This window comes from Crocodylus siamensis, unplaced genomic scaffold (genome assembly GCF_052110815.1).
Source record: "Crocodylus siamensis isolate JL-2025a unplaced genomic scaffold, ASM5211081v1 HiC_scaffold_443, whole genome shotgun sequence".
Taxonomy (NCBI): domain Eukaryota; kingdom Metazoa; phylum Chordata; order Crocodylia; family Crocodylidae; genus Crocodylus; species Crocodylus siamensis.
The window spans coordinates 1-6,755 of NW_028324853.1; the positions used below are offsets into that span (position 1 = coordinate 1).

The following is a 6,755-nucleotide window of genomic DNA, read 5'->3' on the forward strand; positions in this document are numbered from 1 at the left end:
CTTCTGCTGTGTTTAATCTGATCTGCTTCAGCTTCATTTGCTTTCTTTCCTTTGCCTGATGTCATGTCTGCCAAGGTTCATTCTGTGGTTACTCAGAAACAGGCTTTTGGGACTTCTGCTAAATTGACTCACAGATTTAAGAAATATACTTTCTTTCTTTTCTAGCTTTAGGCTTTACTCCTATAATCGCTGTGGAGGATTACGAGAAGGAAGGGATCCGCATGACGTGTCAATCATCTGAGTGGTACCCAGAGCCCCAGGTGCTGTGGAGAAATGCCCAGGGGCATCATATAGCATCGCTTTCTGAAATCAAATCCCCAAAGGTGAATGGCCTGTTTGAAACAGAAATTTCTCTTGTCATAAACAGACATTCAAATCAAAACTTGTCCTGTTGGATCAGGAACAGCCTCCTTGACCAGGAGAAGGAATCAGCAATTCATATATCAGGTCAGTTTCCATCCAAACCCGACAGTGAACCTCCTCCCCTGGAAACCAAGTGAAACAAGAAGCAAACACACACATGGCTAGCATTTCCACGGGGTCATGATAGAAATCCATTGAACTGTGTGTTTGCATGTATCTGAACCTGGATTTTATCTGCCTCGAACTTCTGAAATTTTACCTTAAAGAAACTGGCAGACGCAGTCACTCAAACTATCATCGAGTCCAGCTCCCTGCCCCAGGGGCATTAAGTCACCAGGGATCACAGGATCCCAGCAATATAAACATCCGAGTGTCTCTTGAAGGTGTTCGAAGTAGGTGCTTGAGCCACCTCCGGCACCAGTCTATTCCAGACCTTGGGGGCTTGGACAGTAAAGAAGTTCTTCCTTATGTCCAGCCGGAAATGGTCATGGAGGAGTTTGTGACCATTTGACCTTATCATCCCTTGGGGCGCTCTGGTGATTCCCACCGATCCTGGTGAGACCCCTGTGAAACTTGTAGGTGGGCACCAGATCTCCCCGAGCCTGCGCTTTTCCAGGCTGAAGAGTCTCATAGCTCTTAGCCTCTCATCATACGGTCAGGAAAAGAGACCTTGGCCCCCCCGCCCAGTTCAGGTTTGACTCGACCCTCCCCTCAGCCCCCACTCCTGCTTCAGGTCCGAACCCACTCCCCAGCTACCCCACTTCAGGTCCAGCGCCACCCCACCCAGTACGGATCTGACCCTGGCCTCTCCACCCCTTTTTTGGGTATGAGCCAGCTTTCCCCTCCCCGCTTTGGGTTTGACCCTGTTTCCCACCCCCACTTCGGTTCTGACTCCACATGCCCCCGCTCCGCCTGTTTGGGTCTTATTCTGCCCTGCTTCGGTTCTGCCCCCACCACCCATAAACCCCTTGTTTGGATCTGACGCTGCCCACCCCGCTTTGCATAGTAGCACGCTCCCCACCTCCACCCTGGTTTGGGTCTGAAACGTCTCCCTGCACCCTCCGCAACACTGAGGGTCCTACCCCGCCCCCTCAGTTCAGGTATGACCTCACCCCTCCTCCTTTCCGGTTTAGATCCAACCCCGTCCCCCCTGCTTTGGGTCCACCCCCTGGTCGGTTCAGGTCCGACTGCATTTCCCACACCTCCCCCGCAGTTCAGGTTCAACCCTACCCCCCACCCCTCCCTTTGGTTCTGATCCTGCTCCACCCTTCCACCCCACTTCAGGTCTGACACCACTCCCCCCGGTTCGGGTCTGATCCCAGCACCCCACTCCCCCCGACTTTAGGTCTGAACTCATTCCTCAGTTCCCACCTCCCCCGCTTCAGGTGTGATCCACCCCCCTGGTAGGGCTCAAAACCTGCCCCCCCGAACCCCACTTTCAGGTCTAATCCCACTTCCCCCCGCTTTGGTTTTGACCAGTCTTTCCCCCATTCTCCCCACTTCTGCTCCAACTCTGCTCCCTCCCCCCAGTTTTGGTCTCACCGCCCCTCCGACCCCCGGTTCTGTCCAGCCCCACCGCCTTCCCCCACACTATTCGCATCTGCTCCAGCTCCCTTATCCCAGCTCAGATCTGACCTCACTTTGCCCCTCCTCCCCACTTCATGTCCAAACCCACACACCCCCTGCCACCATTTGGTTCCCACCCTGGCTTTTCTGAATGGAGGACCCCTTAGCATATAGTTCTGTAAGTGTGATTTTTTTTTTGGCTTTTATTCACTGTTTAGATGCATAATAGTGCTTATCCTAGACCTTCCTCCTGAGCATGCTTAGTATACTGTGCTATGGCTGTGAAGATACTGGAGTATTTATGTAATTCCACATAGATCCCAAAGCTTTTCGCAGAAAAAAAAGACCTATGGCTGGCAGTTGTGTGATGATAGAGAACATGAAGGAGGATTTAAAGTATTTCTGGATTTTGTTTCTAGCATATTCACATAAAGATTGATCCTCTTCCATTACAGGTAGAAAAACTATCCAAACATGGCATAATTGCCAAAAATTGCAGTTATATGGCTAAATAATTTCCACTTAGCCATGTAAGGGTGAGCTAGCATGTTTCCTGTTTATTCATGATAAATCACTATGGAAAGTCAGGTTATTAAAGCATATTTCTGATGTTTTGCAACTCTAGGAGTTGCTGCTCTCATTCATGTCTCAGGCAACTCCTGAGAGGAACTATTAGTGGATGGCCTTGGAATAAATACATTTAATTTTTTTTCACCAATAAGAAATTAAAGCAAGCCCTGGGCATCTTGTTTTTCAGTTCTCTTCTTTCCCCATGTGAATCCCTGGATGGTGGCGCTGAGCGTGATCCTAGTGGTTGTGTTAAGTTTCACAATCCTGAATGTATATCTCTTCAAAATAAAAGGTAAATACAGGGTGGGGGGGATATATAGTATAGTTAGTGAATAATTTCATTCTAATAAATCAAAGCGTGTATGAATAAGATTTTACTGCAGACAAGCAAACGGAGGCAGGTAGGCACTGTGCCACACACCAAACCTCCAGCACAGCAAAGTGCAGTTGGCAGGGGGTGTTGCTTATCTGTGGGTGGGGGGAATCAGAGGTTACAAAAAGCCTTCTCCCCAAGTCCCCAGTGGACACTTACCCCTCCCATCTGATCCAGTGGCCATTTTTAACTCTAACTGCCCCCTAACTTCCCCAAATGTCTATACATACCATTAAGGAAAAGTGGAGCTGTTATTCTGTTAAAACTTCTATAAATTTCTGTCCTTGAAATAGAGATATGCCTTCTGACACACATCTCTACACCCATATGGTTAGCCAAACACTACAGAATATTTAATGTCATGCCCCCAGTAATCTATGTAAGTAAACAGCTGGTCAGCACCACTGGGGTAGGTGGGGGCTACTTTTCCAGTGCTCTCTTCTGGTTTCGGAAGCAAATGAGCTTTTCTAGAACTTGAGAAAACTCAAGAATCTCAAGTCTTTAGACTCTAGCACCTGACCTACCAGCGCTCCAGAGATGCCCATTGTTTAGAGACCAGTGGGTACTAGATCCCATCCTGAAACCACTAGAGGGATTTATGTATCACCAGAACATCTCCCCACACAGCTACATGGGAAAAGTACAATACCATCCCCAGACACAAGTACTACTTGGAGCTTGCCCCTTCTACCCTGGAGCTCTTGAGCACAGGCTTCATCCATCTTAGGCTGTCAGACCAGTCATGCTACCATACAGGCCACCTCAGCAAACTTCGACCCACTTTTCTCTTAGAGCATCAAAACTCCTAAAAATTTCATGATTTTTAGAAGGCAGTGGACATGCACGCAAACTTGATTCACCCGGTCCCATATATTCAAATTCTTAAAAAGCAGATCAAAGCAAGTTAGCACAGTTGAAGTAAATATAAAAGAGTTTCCCACTTCTCTCGCCCATGCACACCAATGAGGATAGGCAGAAAAGAGTCAGAGTTCTCAGCAACTGGACCCTGGATACTACTGGTGGTATGTGGATAAGCACCACAGAGAGGTTGTTGCACAGAGCACAAAGTGCCAGGCTTAAACTTATGAAGTTGTAATGAAGCACTTAATCAATGTATCTTTTTTTTTCAATCCAGGAAGCCTTCAACGAGAACTTGGTAAGTTTTTTCTGTGTCCAGCACAGGTTGTTCCACGGTATTCACTGTAGGCTAGAGCTAGCTCTTAGATTCATACTCTCCATGCTAGAAAGAACAGAAAACCGACAGCAACACTAAGATGCCCTTGGTCGTGAATGCTTTGCTGAGAGCCCTCAGGCACTCCTTCCTGGCCTCTGTCATCGTTATTATCCCAGAGCACTGCCGCGGTTGCAGCAGTTCATGGAGTGAAATTGGAACATGAATGTAACTGGAGATGCAGCCATTAATTAGTTTGAACCAAAGCTTGAGGTGCCATCTCAGTGTGGTTGGGAATCATTGAAGATACTTCAACATGTCTCATGTATACAAGGTACCCCAAGTCATGGAGAAAATAGGCATCTTTATTCTGTACCTACTAGAAACTTCTCGGTCAGGTCAGAGAGAATGACTAATGGCAATCCAGCTTAGATGGCAATAACGGGAGTATCTCTGGAGCCAGGCCCTCCCCTGGGAAATGGGACAGGAGGTCCAAGTCAGTGGCGTCTTTGGATACTGAGGCTCCCTGGCAGGGCTGTGCAAAATTTTGCCACCAGTTTTGTTTCAGTGCTGTTTCCACCTGGTTCAAGGTTGAAACAGGCAAAATCAAAATTAAACAGATATAGTCAAAACAACCTCGAAAGAAAACGAGGCAAGTCAAAATGTTTCAACGTTTCGCCCATAGGCTATAATAGGGAATGATGAAACAGCCTATAACTTTGCCATGTCTTGCCAGATTTGGATAAGACTTGCAGAAATGGTAGCCACTTCTGAGGGCATAATGCACACCAAGCTTCAAGAAGATAGGTGGAGGGGATTCAGAGAAACTTCACTCCAAAATCTTGAGGCTATAGCATCGCACTTCTGGCTCATGTTCATACTGTGGCCAATTATTATCCCTGGGTCTTGGTGACAAGTGATGGGGGATCTTCGGTCCTGCTGCCTGATGAGAGGCAGCAGTTGCACAAGCACCCATGTCACGAGTTTTGCCTGTCAGCAGTTGGCGTGCAGGGCCCCAGAGCCCCCCTGCACCGATCTCCTCAAGAGCTGACAGGAGTCATAGCCGCAGCCTAGCAGCCAGGCCTGCAGTGGTTTCCCCTCCCCTGCGCCCCGAGACAGACAGTTACACAAACACCCCTGACACGAGTTTTGCTTGTCCCCAGCTTGGGGTACAGTTTCCCCCAAACCCCTGCACCAATCTCCTTGAAAATTAGCAGGCTTCTTGGCCTCAGCAGGGGCTAGTATGCCTGCAGTTTTGACTCCACTGTGGGTTAACACATTCATGTGTCGTGAGTTTAACTTTGAAGATTTTGGGGTACAGTTTCCCGGTACAGTTTCCCTGAACTCTGCACCTACCTGCTTGAACCGTGGCAGGCTTTGTTACCTCAGCAGGGGCTACCATTCCTGTAGTTTTGACCCCGCTGCATCTTAACACATACACGTGACATGAGTTTTGCTCTGAAGATTTTGGGGTGCAGTTTCTCTGAATCCTCCGCATCTATCTTCTGAAATTTTGGCACGCTTCATGTCCTCAGAAGGGACTACCGACAAGTTTCATTGAAATCAGGCCAGTAAAGACACAGTTATAGCCTGTTGACCTTCCCCATTATATCCTATGGGTTGAAACGTCAATACAGGGTCAAAACAGCAGAATGGTTTGACAGAAAGGAACAGAACAGCCGTTTCGACTCAAGACAAACGTCAAAATGAAACGCTGTTCTGTCGAAATGTCCACACGCTGGTCGAAAAGGAGTGCTTCCATTTTGAACGGCCCTATTCCCTGGTCACTGCAATTTAGAGAGTGACCTAAATATTTGACAACACTTTGATGGATGAGGTCTGTATGGATTTACTGACATGAAAAGACAGTGTCCCAGTTAGTCCAGTTGCCCCATTTGTGTCCAGCATCACTCTGGTCATTCCTGGCTTTTGCTTGGGCCAGATGCTCCTCATCCAAGAATCCTTTTACAACTGCATTTGTTCAGATAAATGCTCACCACTATTTCTCTTCATTTCAGGGTGGAAAAGAGCTGTGATCTGTCCAGGTAATGAAAGTTCATATTGAATTAATGGTCTTTTCCTGTTATTTCAATTCCCTTTGTTTCCTGTCCAGGCAAATTCTTAGGCTCACTAATAGTTTGTGGCAAGAAGTACTTTTTATTATGGTCAAAGAACTCAAAGTCTTCTATGGCCAGATTTTTTTGGAAGGAACCTAGAAGTCCCCACCACACGCAGCATTTTCTGTTTCCCCCTTGTGAGTGGAAATGGCAGGTTTTAATCATGTAAGTGTCAATTCCTCTTTTGCACAGGTAGAAATACTATTTCCCCTGGCAGCCTGGACATGTAACTATACCTGTGTTGTCTGAGCATGTGCAGCTTGTGATGTGTGTGTGGTCCTCTGACAGAAAACCTGTCTCAGAGTCTGTGTCTCAGTTATTAATTACAGCACACTGAAGGTTTAGATCTATTTTGTCCCAATGTGACATTGCAGGCAATAATGCCTTGTTCATGCATCTCTTCTAATGAGTTCTCATGTCTGATTCTGTGGTTGCTTTCAGGGCTGGGACAAACCGCACCGCCTTTGGAAAAAGGTACAATGTTCAGATTCTATCAATTGCCAAGTCTCTCCAGCACTGGGAACCTATTAATTTATATCTTGTAATAGATGAATACTACTGAGTTTAATATAGGTATTAATTGTCAATTAATATT

General features: G+C 46.9%; 1 long non-coding RNA gene across 2 annotated transcripts; it reads left to right on the forward strand.

Moving 5' to 3' along the window:
- The first annotated feature begins 169 nt into the window (after positions 1-169).
- LOC149851698 (uncharacterized) lies at positions 170-6,702 on the forward strand. 2 transcript variants are annotated; one of them, XR_016439580.1, is made up of 6 exons: positions 170-260; positions 368-447; positions 2,687-2,791; positions 4,008-4,028; positions 6,062-6,088; positions 6,602-6,702. It is a non-coding gene; the product is annotated as an uncharacterized LOC149851698 (long non-coding RNA). The 2 variants fall into 2 exon arrangements; XR_016439579.1 differs by having other exon boundaries at positions 170-447.
- The last annotated feature ends 53 nt before the right edge of the window (positions 6,703-6,755 follow it).